The 15,669-nt window shown below is 42.5% G+C and overlaps 1 long non-coding RNA gene across 1 annotated transcript in view; it reads left to right on the forward strand.

The window, feature by feature from the left end:
- Window positions 1-12,768, forward strand: part of LOC107567671 (uncharacterized) — a 17,831-nt gene extending 5,063 nt beyond the window's left edge. The window contains exons 3-10 of the long non-coding RNA XR_001606667.1: window positions 5,074-5,430; window positions 6,143-6,384; window positions 9,499-9,639; window positions 9,933-10,117; window positions 10,856-10,959; window positions 11,121-11,289; window positions 11,981-12,088; window positions 12,170-12,768. This is a non-coding gene — a long non-coding RNA (uncharacterized lncRNA). The remainder of the gene's footprint in view (window positions 1-5,073; window positions 5,431-6,142; window positions 6,385-9,498; window positions 9,640-9,932; window positions 10,118-10,855; window positions 10,960-11,120; window positions 11,290-11,980; window positions 12,089-12,169) is intronic.
- The last annotated feature ends 2,901 nt before the right edge of the window (window positions 12,769-15,669 follow it).

The raw sequence follows: 15,669 nt of genomic DNA on the forward strand, positions 1-15,669 counted from the left end.
TCTGGTGCTCACGGCACTACAGCAGGGCCCATTTGAGCCTTTGCAGACGGTTGAGCTGAAGTTCCTCTCAATGAAGACTTTGCTCCTGCCTTGCACTGGCCCCATCAAGAGGGTAGGGGACCTGCACGCGTTTTCGGTCTACGATTCGTGCCTAGAGTTCAGGCCGGCCGACTCCCAGGTAACCCTGAGGCCCCGGCCTGGCTATGTGCCCAAGGTTCCCACTACTCCCTTCAGGGATCAGGTGGTGAGCCTGCAAGTGCTGCCCCCGAAGGAGGCAGACCCAGCCCTAGCTTTGCTCTGTCCCGTCCGAGCCTTAAGGTGCTACGTAGACCGGACGCAAAGCTTCAGGACCTCAGACCAGCTCTTTGTCACAGAGGCCGGCAGAAGATAATGCTGTCTCTAAGCAGAGGATGGCCCACTGGATAGTGGATGCCATCACCCTGGCTTATCAGGCACAGGGTGTGCCCTGCCCGTTCAGGTTGCGTGCTCACTCAACTAGAAGTGTTGCATCCTCCTGGGCGCTGGCTCGTGGTGCCTCGCTGGCAGATATCTGTAGAGCTGCGGGCTGGGCGACCCCTAACACGTTCACTAGATTCTATAGCCTTCGTGCGGAGCCGGTATCCTCCTGTGTTCTCACCTCAAATGGGTAGAAGCACTGAGAGGCCCCGGCTTCGGGTCGGCTTGCAAAACCACTCCAGAGAGTCCATACAGCAGACCCTGTTGAGTTCCTCCGTCCCCTCGGCAGCCAGACGTGGCGGAGCGTCCGGCGCCAGGCCTTCACTCGCTGAATCCTCGAGAACCGGTAGAAGGCTGGGTTCCATATGTAAGACCTAAGTGGATCCCATTAGTTCACATTTTTACCTTATTTTGGAGAATTCCAGAAAGTCTTATTTATCTATTTCAGAGAAATCTCCAATATATTTGCCAGCAGTTGATTTTAATGTAGATTGGTTCTCTTTAAGTGAGTAAGCGATTAAGCGATTAAGTGAGAAATTCTTAGTATTTCTTATTCTTGTGTAACTCAAATGCAAGATAGCATCCGAAAACTTAATGGATTCCTCCAATACATGGTTAAAATGTTACCAGACAATGTTTCCATGGTAAGCTGACAAAGTTGTCCTTGTAAGACTGGCTGCTACAAACAAATACATGCATGCACACAGCATAAATAGACTCCCAGAATGTTTAAACTGGTTGGAAAGTATATGCATATCTGTTTATTTGTGTCAGTGTGATTTATTCTCTTCTCTCTGAGTTCAAGAGACCCAGAGTTTATTTGAATAAGGGTCTGCTCTTACTTTAAGCATAAGTGTGTAGTATTCTTATTGAACTATAACCAAACAAACAATTTCCTCTTTTCTGGCTGTGTCTGGCTTACATGCGCGAGATGGACAAGACATGATTCTTGAACGCCCCCGCGTCCCAGACCGGCCTTTTTGGCGACACAGTGGAGAACTTTGCCCAGCAGGGTGAGGGACCTGCTCTTCGGGAGATGGTGAATTCACCACTCCCTCCCCCGGAGGGGGTCCGGGTGGAGAATCTTTAGTTTTTTCCCGACAAATAATCGACAAAAGAACAATTTCCTCTATCTCTGGGTCCCCAGAGGGGACGGGGGGTTGTGGACGATCCAGTGTCGTATCACACTCACCCTCCTCTCTCGCCAGTGAGCAGCAGTGGGCGGATCGGGAGGACGAACCAACGCACTACCCACGCACCCTCTGCTCGAACGCAGGTCAGTGTTACACACACTCAGACCCCGCCTCGGACTGGCTACGAGACGCCCGGGCCGGGTCCCTGCGTTCGTCCTCGCTGCCCCACTGCTCGTACACCTGTAGATCCCTTGCGTGGCATCTGGGAGCCTGGCTAGCGCTACCCAGCCCGTCTCGATGGCTTCTTTGAACCGTCAGGCTCGGCTATGCGATTCAGTTCGCCCGGCGCCCTCCCAAGTTCAGGGGCATCCACTTTACTTCAGTGAAGCAGCAGATGCCCCTGTCTTGGGTGCAGAGATCACAGTCCTACTGGTGAAGAATGCGATAGAGCCAGTCCCTCCAGCCGATATGAATGGTTTTACAGCCCCTACTTCATTGTACCCAAGAAAGGCGGTGGGTTATGACCAATCTTGGACCTGCATGTCTTGAACCGGGTCCTTCACCGTTTACCATTCAAGATGTTGACGTATGAACACATCTTAGGGTGCATCCGTCCCCGAGCTTGGTTTGCAGCGATCGACCTGAAGGACGAGTACTTCATGTGTCGACCCTTCTGCACCACAGACCATGGTTGGATGCCTCAACCACCGGCTGGGGGGCCACGTACAACGGGCTTGCAGTGTCAGGGGTTTGGACAGGGCCCCAACTGCATTGGCACATCAACTGCCTCGAGTTGCTGGCAGTGCACCTTGCCTTGATCCATCTCAAAGGGTGCTTACGAGGCAAGCATGTACTAGTCCGCACGGACAACACTGCGACAGTTGCGTACAACAACCGACAAGGTGGTCTGCGCTCCCATCACATGTCGCAACTCGCCCGCCACCTCCGGAAGCATCTGAGGTCGCTTTGTGCTGTTCACATTCCTGAGGCTGCTGAACTGGGCAGCCGACGAGCTGTCTCGAGCTGCGCTCCCGGAAGAATGGCAACTCCATTCCCAGACGGTCCAGCTGATTTGGAGACGTTTCGGAGCCACTCAGGTAGACCTGTTTGCCTCTCCAGAAACCTCTCACTGCCAGTTGTTCTACTCCCTGACCGAGGGAACACTCGGCTCGGATACACTGGCACACAGCTGGCCGCAGGGCCTTCGCAAGTATGCGTTTCCCCCAGTGAGCCTTCTTGCACAGACACTATGCAAGGTCAGGGAGGACGAGGAGCAGCGCCCTATTGGCCCACCCAGACCTGGTTCCCGGAACTAATGCTCCTCGTGACAGCCCCTCCTTGGCCGATTCCTCTGAGGAAGGATCTACTGACTCAGAGACGGGACACCCTTTGGCACCCACGTCCAGACCTCTGGAAACTTCATGTCTGGTCCCTGGACGGGACGCGGAGGTTCTAGATGACCTACCCCAAGAGGTAGTTGACACCATCACTTCAGCGAGAGCACTGTCTACGAGACACGATACGCTTTGAAGTGGAAACCTGTTCGTTGAGTGGTGTTCTTCTCACCGAGAAGACACCCGAAGATGCCCGATCAGAGTCATGCTGTCCTTTTTGCAGCAACGGTTGGAGCGAGGGCTGTCTCCCTCCACCCTCAAAGTCTATGTCGCTGCAATTGCTGCTAACCACGGGTAGAAGGGAAGCCGCTGGGGAAGCATGACCTGATCATCAGGTTCCTTAGGGGGGCAAGAAGGCTTAATCCTCCATGGCCCCCCTCTATACCCTCTTGGGACCTGACTCTAGTGCTCACAGCACTACAGCAGGGCCCATTTGAGCCTTTGCAGACAGAAATTTCTGTCAATGAAAACTCTGCTCCTGCTTGCACTGGCCCCATCAAGAGGGTAGGGGACCTGCACGCGTTTTCGGTCTACGATTCGTGCCTAGAGTTCAGGCCGGCCGACTCCCAGGTAACCCTGAGGCCCCGGCCTGGCTATGTGCCCAAGGTTCCCACTACTCCCTTCAGGGATCAGGTGGTGAGCCTGCAAGTGCTGCCCCCGAAGGAGGCAGACCCAGCCCTAGCTTTGCTCTGTCCTGTCCGAGCCTTAAGGTGCTACGTAGACCGGACACAAAGCTTCAGGACCTCAGACCAGCTCTTTGTCACAGAGGCCGGCAGAAGATAATGCTGTCTCTAAGCAGAGGATGGCCCACTGGATAGTGGATGCCATCACCCTGGCTTATCAGGCACAGGGTGTGCCCTGCCCGTTCAGGTTGCGTGCTCACTCAACTAGAAGTGTTGCATCCTCCTGGGCGCTGGCTCGTGGTGCCTCGCTGGCAGATATCTGTAGAGCTGCGGGCTGGGCGACCCCTAACACGTTCACTAGATTCTATAGCCTTCGTGCGGAGCCGGTATCCTCCTGTGTTCTCACCTCAAATGGGTAGAAGCACTGAGTGGCCCCGGCTTCGGGTCGACTTGCTAAAACCGCTCCAGAGAGTCCATATAGTAGACCCTGTTGAGCTCCTCCATCCCCTCGGCAGCCAGACGTGGTGGAGCATCCGGTGCCAGGCCCTCTCTCGATGAATCCGTGAGAACCGGTAGAGAGCTGGGTTCCATATGTAGAGACTTAAGTGGATCCCATATGTGTAAAGTCCACGGTATGGCCTCAGAGCCCGTGTTTCAGACTTCTGCTATTCCAAGAGGATTACAATCACCTTCAATCTTCCATATGCACCTAAGAAATGTTCATATGTGTATTGCTTCCGAAACCTCCTTTGGGAAGGTTGGAGCTTCCGCAACGTCCCTGTCCCAAGTGGAACGGGTACGTTTTCCAAGTATTATTCAGTCTTACTGATTGGGTAGTGCCATAGCAGCAGTAGCTGGTCCTCTTGTGGTAAGACCTGGCCTACGCCAAAAAGTAGGGGCGCAGGTGGCTTCCACAGGACACTGGAAGGGGCAGTACCTGTGGCCCTTTGTTAGGGATCCCAAGTGACGTCGGGAGTGACCGACTGAAAGGGAACGTCTCAGTTACGTATGGTTCACGTCATGTCGCCACAGCTCCTGTACCCCCGCTGAGTGGCCGGGTCACCGGCTCGGCTCCTCAGCAAAAACCTGAATATGCGCTGCATCTGCTGCCTACTTATACTCACGCTGTGATCAGCGGCAGCTGGATACAATAATCGCATGCCAATGTGCATTGGCTCGTTTAGTTTACACTCGAAGTAGATTGGTCTCTCTAAGCGAGATCCCAATTCGTCGGTCATCCATCTCTTTTTCCTCCTTCAGGGAACGAGGGTTACCATACGTAACCGAGACGTTTCGTCACATAGTATACCATGCGTGGTAATAAGCAGATGTGTTCTCACACATTCCAGCGCACACACACATACAAGAATTCACTGTTCCTTCCAGCACTCACATCCAAGATTTTAAATCATAAGAATTTTGGCATTGTTTCATTTTTTAAATCAGTTGTGCATGTTTGTGTTCCAGCATGCGACTGATCCACGAGGCATTGGCACTCAACAGTGTAATAAGATGACTGGCGAGTGTATGTGCGTAGAGGGCATAGCGGGGCGGAGGTGTGACTCATGTGGACGTGGCTACATTGGGACCTTTCCTGACTGCGAGGCCTGTCATCATTGTTTCCGCGAATGGGATGTTAATGTGGGAGAGCTGACCAATCACACACAGAGACTGGTGGATACAGTAGAGGAAATGAAAGAGACTGGCATGGCTACGCACTATAAAGACATCATATCAAATCTGGATGATGAAACCAGTCAGCTCAGACAGATTCTGGAAGATGACAAGGCTCACACACATGCAGAGGATGCTGCAGCAAGCCAAGTATGTATTACACATTCACACTGATATCAGTCCATTGTTTTATTTTTATATACTCTCCTCTCTCTTTTAAAGGAATGGTTCAACAACCAACAAAAAATAACATTCTAACATAATTCATTCACCCTCATGTCATTCCAAACCCAAATGATTTCCTTTCTTCTGCAGAACACAGTGCAGCAGTCTGGTTTCTGGTTCTTTTCTTTTCTTTTTAACTGTAACTTATAAACTATTAAAGATAGACCTGCTGTGAGCTACAAGGTTGTTAATCAATATTATAGGATTCTGTTGACGCCGTCAGTCTGCCTTATTTAAACTTTTTTTTGTTTAATTGTTTGTTATTGTTTATCAGTGGAATTCCTGGTTAAAAAAAAGATTCTGCAAAGAAATCTCCACAAATTAGAGAAAAAAAACAAACCAACCACACCAAAAAAAAAACCTTAGTGCCCACCCACTCCCATGAATTACTACAAATGACATACATTCTCTCTATATAGATAGATAGATAGATAGATAGATTCAAATCAAAGTTTGTTCTGGTTCTACCTGTTTGGTTTGGTTCATGGCTTAAAGCTCTTTAACCAAGATTTTTTTTAAATCTTGTGAAAGTATTTATGGTGATAGCTTCAAAAAAGTGCCATAAATTTAAGTCATGCAAAGTTCTTTTTCACACTGTTCACGTTTTGATATTTCAGTTTCTTTCCCCTGACCTTAGTGAGACAGCATCAGTCCAGAGAAAGTCTATGGACCGATCTGAAAAAGATCTGGAGAAGGTATCTGCTGACCATCAGCAGGCTGTGGAGAACCTAAAAGTCTGCCCAGATACGGAAAGCTGCAGAGGCCAAACTAGAGAGCACAGAGAAAGAATTTAACCTGAAACATCAGCTGCATATACAGAGGCTGGACAAAATTGGATCTGAACTGGACTCCACAGACCTTTCACAGCTAAGCCGTCGGGTAATTAAACTACATTTAAAAAAAATCTTTTAAAAAACTAGTTAGTGGGTTATCTAAATGGCTAATCAGTTCATTGGTCTTAAGGAAGCCTAAATTTTTTGGTAGGCGTTCACATTGCATGCATCATTGTGTTCAATAATAGCTATTTTAAACTTGGTGCAAGAAAAAAAAATTATAGAAATGACGCAATGACCAAACACGACCTTTCATAATGGGAACATTTTAGTATTATTTATATACTATTATAGTATTCATTAAATGTTTATGCTTCAAAAAAACATGCAAAATGAATACGACGACAATCCCTATGACCTCAGTTGATGTATCAAATGTCTTCTGAAGCAATACGATAAGTGTGAAAACAACAAATATTTTTTACTTTTTAAACTATTAAGAGTCATATGAGCTCACAGTTGATGTAAACATAAACACATTGTGAAGCATGATGTAGGACACACACAAGTTCCACGACACGTTCCGAGTTTTTCAGTTAGTTCCAAAGGCAGCATTTCAAATTTTTCAAATGTTAAAGTTTTTCATCCTAAATTTTTATAATAGGCTGAGTTTCAGGTATCAGTAAGGACACTGATCTAGACTCATTATTGGAGGAACTTTATTGGGCACAAAAGGAGTCAGCATGCATTACTATTTTGGTAGTCTCAGCTTCAGACGTCATGCCCACAGACCGTTGGCTGAACGTCTGATGCATACGACACACAAAATTGGAAACACTTCAGGAGTTTCGAAGTCGTCCTCGGATTGGTTGACTTATACAGGATTGTCAGGAGACGTATGTGTCGCTTTCTTTAAAATTCCACCTGGAAACAAAGATGCCGTGATGACAAACCCCCTCATGGAAGAAACACTGGATTTTCAAAAGTATGTGAAATATTGAAAGTTCGTGGCATAGAATCTTTCAAATAAGTCCAATAGCTTTACACACCAGTCTGTTATTGTGGGAACATTTCCACGCCCCTAAACATGACACGGCACAAAACGAAACGTGACTGGTTTCTTTACCTGTCCGTCATATGGCCTCTTGGGCGGTCCTTGGCCATTCAAAACGGCCAAGGTTCCCAGACCGTCTTTGCTGCCGTGTGGTTTGAGTTTGAGCTCCGTCAAGTTAATTTTTTGTCGTCCCATTTTTTATCTTAAAATCAATTTTATACACCATCCTTTTCAGTTCTATAACGTGTGAATATATCTCCTATCGTATTCTACAACAAAAACAACCAGAGCGCTTTGTTAGCACTAGTTCTATTTTTGACTTCCGAGTCCGCTATTAGCATATAGCCCGCTAGCATCGCCAGCGTGGTAGCAGCTAATCTCGCTTACACTAATACTCTATTCACACACATTACCATTGTTTTACTCACTGTTACTTGCTTTAATGGCGGATGTGTGTCTACCTTTGAGTGCAGGTGAGGACACGTTCGAGCTGCATTCGGTGCAGGTCGAGCTGGAGGCCGTGGAGAAGCAGATCCGGGACCTGGTGGCAAAGCAGACCCAGCTGAGAGCGCGGAGAGCCGCGCTGGAAACATCCCAGGCTCTGCCGTCAGTCTGAAGCTCTGGCTACCCAAGACTACTATTTTGGTGCTTGTGCTAATCAGTTCTCAGACACATAGCATAAGTACTTTTGAGAAATATTAGTCAAAAGTGAAACAATGTGCTTATTATTTGAATGTATCAGACTTATGTTTTCATGAGTTATTGAATGTGTAAATGTGTGTGTGTAGGTGTGCGGAGGGGTGTCCGGTCTAGATGGTTGCGGAAACTGTGGTGGTCTGGGATGTATGAGCGAGGATGGCACATCCCAGTGTGGTGGGGAAGTATGTGAGACCATTGTGACTCAAATTCAAGAGACTTAGAACAAAGTAAAAAAAACAAGATTTCCTGCACGCTTTAAGAGAAGTAGACAAGCTTAACAATATGGTAGCTATTCACAACAGTATTATTATAATTCATTAAAGGGGTCATATAATGCGATTTCAAGTTTTCCTTTCTCTTTGGAGTGTTACAAGCTGTTGGTGAATAGTTAAGATCCCTAAAGTTGCAAATACTAAAGTCTCAAACCCAAAGAGATATTCTTTATAAAAGTTAAGACTCGTCCTCGCCCTCCTAAAACGCCTCGTTTAAACACGCCCCCACATGTCTACGTCACTGTGTGGGAAGATTTGCATAACATAGCCCAAATGTTCACGCAAAGAAAGAAGGCGTAACTTTGATTCTCGCTGTAGTATTGTTACCACCGCCGCCATGTCGTGGAGACGCTGTGTGTTTCGTTTGTGAAAGCGAAACTACTTTGTTTGGTCTTCCAAAAGAGGACACAACTAGAAATCAGTGGTTAAGTTGTATTTACAACACTGTTCCAGAACAGTTAAAACCAAATATTCAGATGTGTGCAACACATTTTATGGAGGACTGTTTCCTGAACCTGGGAGAGTAGCCTACAATACCGTCTGTGCACAAAGGCTGTTTCTATAAAGTGGGGCAATTCCAACTTTGCAAGGACAGTCTGGCTCTTCTGACACATAGCCTGTAAGTACGTTTTCATATTTAAAGAATTTTCCACTGATTATTCAATCACGAGTTTTGAGCAGTGTAGAGTAGCGCATGTTGTTTGTTATTTCTCCGATCACAAATGCAGACATGGTTTTATGTTTACGTGGCGTGATGCAATGCAACGCGTAAAAAGACAGTATTAGTAATTATTATCAGTAATTATGTCCCCTCTAGATGCAACAAATGCCTAGTTTGTAATGGGTTTTATTGGTTTTGTCTCATCGCTCCGGCCGGACAGGGCATCATCACAGTATGGTGAGTAGAAACATCATATGACCCCTTTAATTTATTAATTAAATCCCCTGAAATTGAAATGTATAACATACACATTACCAAAGTTTTGGGTTAGTATGCGTTTTTTTTTTTTTTATTAATATTTTTATTCTGCAAACACATTAAATTCATCAGAAGTGACAGTAAAGACTTTTACATTGACATTCATCAAAGTACCCTGAAAAATGGATCACAGTTTCCAGAAAAATATTAATCAGCAAAACTGTTTTTGATAAGTATAGGCATGCAAATAAGGACATGCATGTGTGTTTCTTGCAGGTGTCAGATGCTCGAGGACATGCAGATAAGGCCAAGCTCAATGCTCAGGATGTGTTACTGAGAGCCAATCAGAGCAAAGCACGAGTGGAACAGACCAATGAGGAGCTCAAGAGACCTCATTCAGCAAAGACTTCCTCACAAGTATGGATTGTCACATATAGTAAACACTCTTGTCACACTTTGGCTGTGTTCAGAATAGCATACTAACAGACTTCAAACACACAATGTATAGTCTGCAAGGTATGCAGATCTGCATGAAATGCCACTATATTTGTGAAAAGTATAACAACTTATATCCATTGTCTTTTTGCTACAAACCGTTGATATATACAGTAAGACCATGGTAGATCATATATAAATGATTATATCATGTCACAAATACAGTAAAAATCTGAATATTTATGTGAAAAACTTGAATCTGATTGTTTGTGTAGACGAAACTGATCCAAAGCGTATAGAGGAAGTAGCTGATGAGGTGATGAAACAGTTTGCCAGTGTCAGTGCCTGGTGCACTAAAGAACGTGACCACGGAGATCCGCCAACATGTGGCCAGACTGACCCAGACGGCAGAGAATACTCGCACTGCAGAGAGACTCCTACAAGAAGCACAGGCTGCCAAGTGAGTAATCACACGCACTCTATGTGGGCCTTTTAGACATTAAACTTTCAAAAGTATACTTTTAAAACTCACTTGTTTATTTAATTTGTCCACTAACAATGTCCAACAGTAGATACAAAACAAGATTTTCAACCTTTTTGACTCCAGGGCTCCTCTTTGTCCAAGACAGAGGCTCTTGAAGGCCCTGCTATCTACTGTATGTTGATATCTACCTGCGGTACCTCTGGTTGTAATAAAAAATCAATACAAAATATAAATTAACATGACAAATATAACTGAATATAAATCATTTTAAGACTACTATCACAGCTTGATTGTAACGCACTTATAAAAAATATTCTTCAGTGATATTTGATTTATTTGAAGTACCTTATTTGACCTCAAGCATGCTCTTCACTGACACTGCCGTCTATTTTTGGCTAAATGGTGTTGCATCTAAGGGACAATCATAATTTGTGTAAAAAATTATATACATTTTTTTCACACAGTAAATATTGAAATAGTTCACATTTCACTCTATGTTTAGATTATCATTTGAAAAGCAGAAAAAAATAAATGATGGCATAGTAAAAAAAATTATATATACACACACAAGAATATTTTAATGAGAAGGAACCTTCTAAAAAAACACATAAAGTCTGTTACATGTACTGTAATAAAAAATCTACCCCTGCAACACAAAAACATCCTTTGCACACATAACTGTGTGTGTTTTGTGTCATTGTGTGTGTATCACAGTGAGAGAGCTACAGCACTGAAACAGACCACTGATGAAGTGAAGGAAACTCTAGAGGATACTGTGCGTGCTCAGACTGCTGCCAACCAAACAACAAATCACTGATGTGAGTATATACAGTGGGGCAAAAAAGTATTTAGTCAGCCACCAATTGTGCAAGTTCTCCCACTTAAAAAGATGAGAGAGAGGCCTGCCTTTAAAATCCCTATGTGTCCTTTAAACATAATCTGTTTTTTTTTTTTAATTCTATAAAATGTGTGTCTACAGGTACAATCAAAAACTGAAGTTCAAACTGAGTAGCAGCACAGGAAAGTTTCTGGATCTTGAGAGAGAGGTTGACGAACTCCAACAGAAAACTCTAGAAACGTCCAGTAGTGCAGATCAAACTCCGAGACAAACTGAAAACATCACAGCAGAAATCGAGCACACAGAACGGGTAACTAGCTTTTAACAGTGATGTTGTTCATTTATTTAAAAAATACATTCAAATGAAATTTACACATACAGATTCTTGAATAGCCTACACGATAATATGTTGAATATGTTTTTAATGTATGTATTACAATACATTTAGATAATGCTTTGGAGGACATAAAGTAAAAAATGTTAGAGTGATACATCATGAAGAATAAAGAAGGAATGTCCAGAAAATAAAAATGTAGCAAGTAGTTTGGCATAATCTTTTATTATTAGTCCTTATATTAAAAGGCAAGGTTAGTTCAGTTAAGAAATCGTGTGGTGGAACTCTCTCCTTGAATTATTAACAATGAATGAACAATTTATCATATTTTAACCTGGAAAAAATATATTTAAAAACATTTGAAATGTTAAGATATAAATATCAAGTTAAATATATTTAAGGTGTAAGGAAAATATTACTTTTACCTTCTTGGTTACACCACAGACATTAAACCGATACGTTTCTTGAATACATATGATTATAGCCATACAGCAGTTTTTTTTGGTTTTCGGTTTTCAAAACTTTTGGTTCTTTCTTTTTATTTGTTTTAAATCTGGGACGCTCTTATATGCTTTTGACCCTTACACGCAGCATTTGTATATTTGTCTATTTTAAGAGTTTGACTCACATGTGTGACCTAAATACTAACTGGTCAGTGGTCTGACAGATCAAAAGGCAGCAGGTGTGTTTAAAGCTCATCAGAAGGCTGTGCAACTACGCCAGGAGGCAAAAGATCTATTAATAGGTGCCACAAACAAACTACAGAGACTAAGAGGTAAAACTGCTCACAGACTTGAATATTAGATTATAGATTTGCCTATGATTCCTCACTTTTCTTTCTCTTTAACTCTTCCAGAGTTGGAGAGATCATTTGTGATAAATCAGCACATTCTGGTGGAGAAAGCTCAGGAGACGGATGGGCTGGAGAATGAGGCCAGAGATGTACTGCAAGAACTCCGTCAGAAAATCACCATCTACAGCACCTGCGCTTAACTACTATGACCAAAAACGAATTAATAATGTTATAAGCTCAGACTATAATCAGATGTCAACCATGTAAATGCAATTTTGTATTGTCAAAAATAAGTTGCTAACTGCCTGACCAATTCAAGGTATCCCTTTCAATATGCATATTTTTGCCTTTTCTATGAAACTACGAAAAAAGCTCATTCAGTTTATTGTGTCCTAAATATGAGGAATCTTGCAGTGTGCAATATCAATAAACATTCCTCTGGGCGGAATAAGCCCCTCCATTGTTGTGAGCAGCAAATCAGGTTGGATCTGCTTGTTAAAACTAAGTATGGTGACAATGAAATGCCAAAATAAAAATTCCTTTAGATTATGTGATGAAGCAATAAACCACTGTGGCTTATTGTTTTGTCTTTTTACTTTCATAAAACTGTGGAAACAGCAAAATTATCAAAACAACTATATACGATGTTTATTAAATATTTAAACACATAATATTGATAATACAATAACCATTTATTAATAATAATAAAAAGCTTGAGTCAACTGCACATGTGACCTGTGCTGGCAAAATGAGTCACAATGAGCAAATTTTCAAAAATGAGTTCTTTTTATTTTCACATTCTCTATTAAAAGACCTTCAGAATGATGCATGGAATCAGACGAAAAATGACTGAGCTTACACCTGTTAGAATCAGCAAAGTCAATTTTGAGAAAATTCGAGTTCAAAGTTTTCTGAAAGTTCCAAAGCAAAATCACAGAGCAACGTTGCATCTTTTCCGCCAGTTCTTTTCTTAATAATAATTACTATATTAATAATCACAATATAGCTATTTTTTTATTTTATCTTTGTTATTATAAATAAAAACAGATGCAAAAAAAAAAAAAAAACAGTAGAAAACAAATATTAGAAAGAAACAATGCATTCACTTTTGCATTTTACATCTAAACAGATGCATTCAAGTAAGAAAAACAAACAGGCCTAATCAAATGTAAAAATCCCTTTAGTCTGTTCATTACAAATAAATTGATTCTTAAAACTACAAAAGCAGTTCAAATCTCTTTTCTTTTATTGTTAACATTAATGAGACAGACAGATACAGCTATAAGACCTACTGTAATGCACAGATCTAATATAATTTCAGTCAGCGTGAGAAGCAAGCTGAGAAAGTTAGGCCTCGGAAAACGTACAAATAAAGATAATTAAACATCTAAAATAATTATTTGGAGCATTTGGGATCGCTAGACGAGGGCTTAATGAACTCATTTTTGTGAAAACCTCAAAATCGAAACAAAAATGCACTTTTTTGCCTGTAGCTCAAAATTAGCCCGTGCACATTCCGACTCGATTTTGCCAGCACGGGTCACATATGTAAATTACGTTGTGACGCAATCTTCTCTCAACTGTCGGTTTAATCGATTTCAATGGTGAAGTTGCAGTATGGAAGGCGGACGGGGCCAAATGACTTTAAACGGAACGCCTGAAATGCGACTTTTGGCCCCGTCCGCCTTCCATATTGCAGTGACATTTGAGACAGAAAAAAGTCCGTAAATCAGACGCAATAACAGCCTAACTCAAGATTCAAGAAAACATTCAAGATAATTTTACAAAAACGAAATAGTCTTGACTGAAAATCTTGAAACATTGTTGCGGAGTAGCGAACTACAAGTAGCGACGCTGTTAGCTTAACTACATTTTCAGTAGATACTCTGTATGTGTACAAACTAATAGTTTTTTTGATAACAATTCAACTATTACAACATCATCAGTATAGTCGTCTCTAGAATATGTACTAGCAATGTCCTATTGGCAAATAGTTCAATCTTTCGAGTCGGTTCTTCTTAAAGAAGCCGTCAAACGGTAAGCTAATCGATACTCCGACTGAATCGTTTGGGGTAAATTGGATGTTCGGCAGTCTTTTCGGATTTAAAAGCTCGTTCTTTAGATCTAGCCTAGTTTTGTTAAATATAGTGGAGTGGCTGTCATGCTTGTAAGTCTGATGATACACGGGCAACTTTTTTTGAGCAATGTTGCTTGCTTGGCACTTTCCCATTGATAATGGGTAACAAATTTCTATCTGGATACTTTGTCGGTCGTGGGCCCTGTGTCTCACCTGGTTGCCCGTTGATGGCAACATAGTCAAAGTTGCCCGGCATCATTGCTCAAAAAGTTGCCCAGCAATGTCCTATTGGCAAATAGTTCAATCTTTCGAGTCGGTTCTTCTTAAAGAAGCCGTCAAACGGTAAGCTAATCGATACTCCGACTGAATCGTTTGGGGTAAATTGGATGTTCGGCAGTCTTTTCGGATTTAAAAGCTCGTTCTTTAGATCTAGCCTGGAGTTTTGTTAAATATAGTGGAGTGGCTGTCATGCTTGTAAGTCTGATGATACACGGGCAACTTTTTTTGAGCAATGTTGCTTGCTTGGGCAATTTCCCATTGATAATGGGTAACAAATTTCTATCTGGATACTTTGTCGGTCGTGGGCCCTGTGTCTCACCTGGTTGCCCGTTGATGGCAACATAGCCAAAGTTGCCCGGCATCATTGCTCAAAAAGTTGCCCGTGTATCATCAGCGTAAGTTTATTATTCCGCTAGTCAGACGACATTAATGGAAGCTTTTTTCCCCTGTAGTTTCATACCGAAGTTCATTCAAGCTCCGTTTCCTTCATCAACCACAAGAGGGCGACAACCATCTGAAAGTCGCTGAAGCATAAGCTTCATCAATGACCTTTGAAAAATCATGAAAGACATTCAACGCTTCAGGTCTCATCTTTCAGGTAACTAATGTCAAACAGCACAGGCAAGTTATATAAAAATGAACTGAACAACTACATTTTCATAAAAAATACAAGAAAAAACAAAATGGTTCCATCTAATGAGAAATGCATCAGGTGGTTGAGTAAATAAAGAATCGACAAATAATCAAATTTCAGTAAAAATTAGGCCATTTATTGTTAAGTTTAGATAATATTTAAGACCAGTACAGTCTCCTACCACATGGACACTGAAGCATGTATAAAACAAATAAAATCACTTTCCCCATGTTTATAGGTAAAAGGCCACATTAACTCTAGTACAACACCACATTTTAGTTCAGGTTGATGGGTAAACTCAGATTTTGTGGCTTATACAATCTCCAGTCAAAACCACAGGTAGGTAGGCACGCACTCAAAGGGACAGTGGTAATAATGCTGAAATCGGTTTCCATTGTGGGAATCATTAAAGCAAATTAAACAGATGTATATAAAAATAGTCTTTCTAACTTCCATGAGGGACCATTCAGAATGTTACATACACTTGACAGAGACATTGGTTTCCTTCTCATGTTCTAGTTTCTATAACCCCAAGGCATTTCTATTGCATAACAAACAAGAATACAGTGTTTC

This window comes from Sinocyclocheilus grahami, unplaced genomic scaffold (assembly GCF_001515645.1).
Source record: "Sinocyclocheilus grahami isolate Dianchi unplaced genomic scaffold, SAMN03320097.WGS_v1.1 scaffold1178.1, whole genome shotgun sequence".
Taxonomy (NCBI): domain Eukaryota; kingdom Metazoa; phylum Chordata; class Actinopteri; order Cypriniformes; family Cyprinidae; genus Sinocyclocheilus; species Sinocyclocheilus grahami.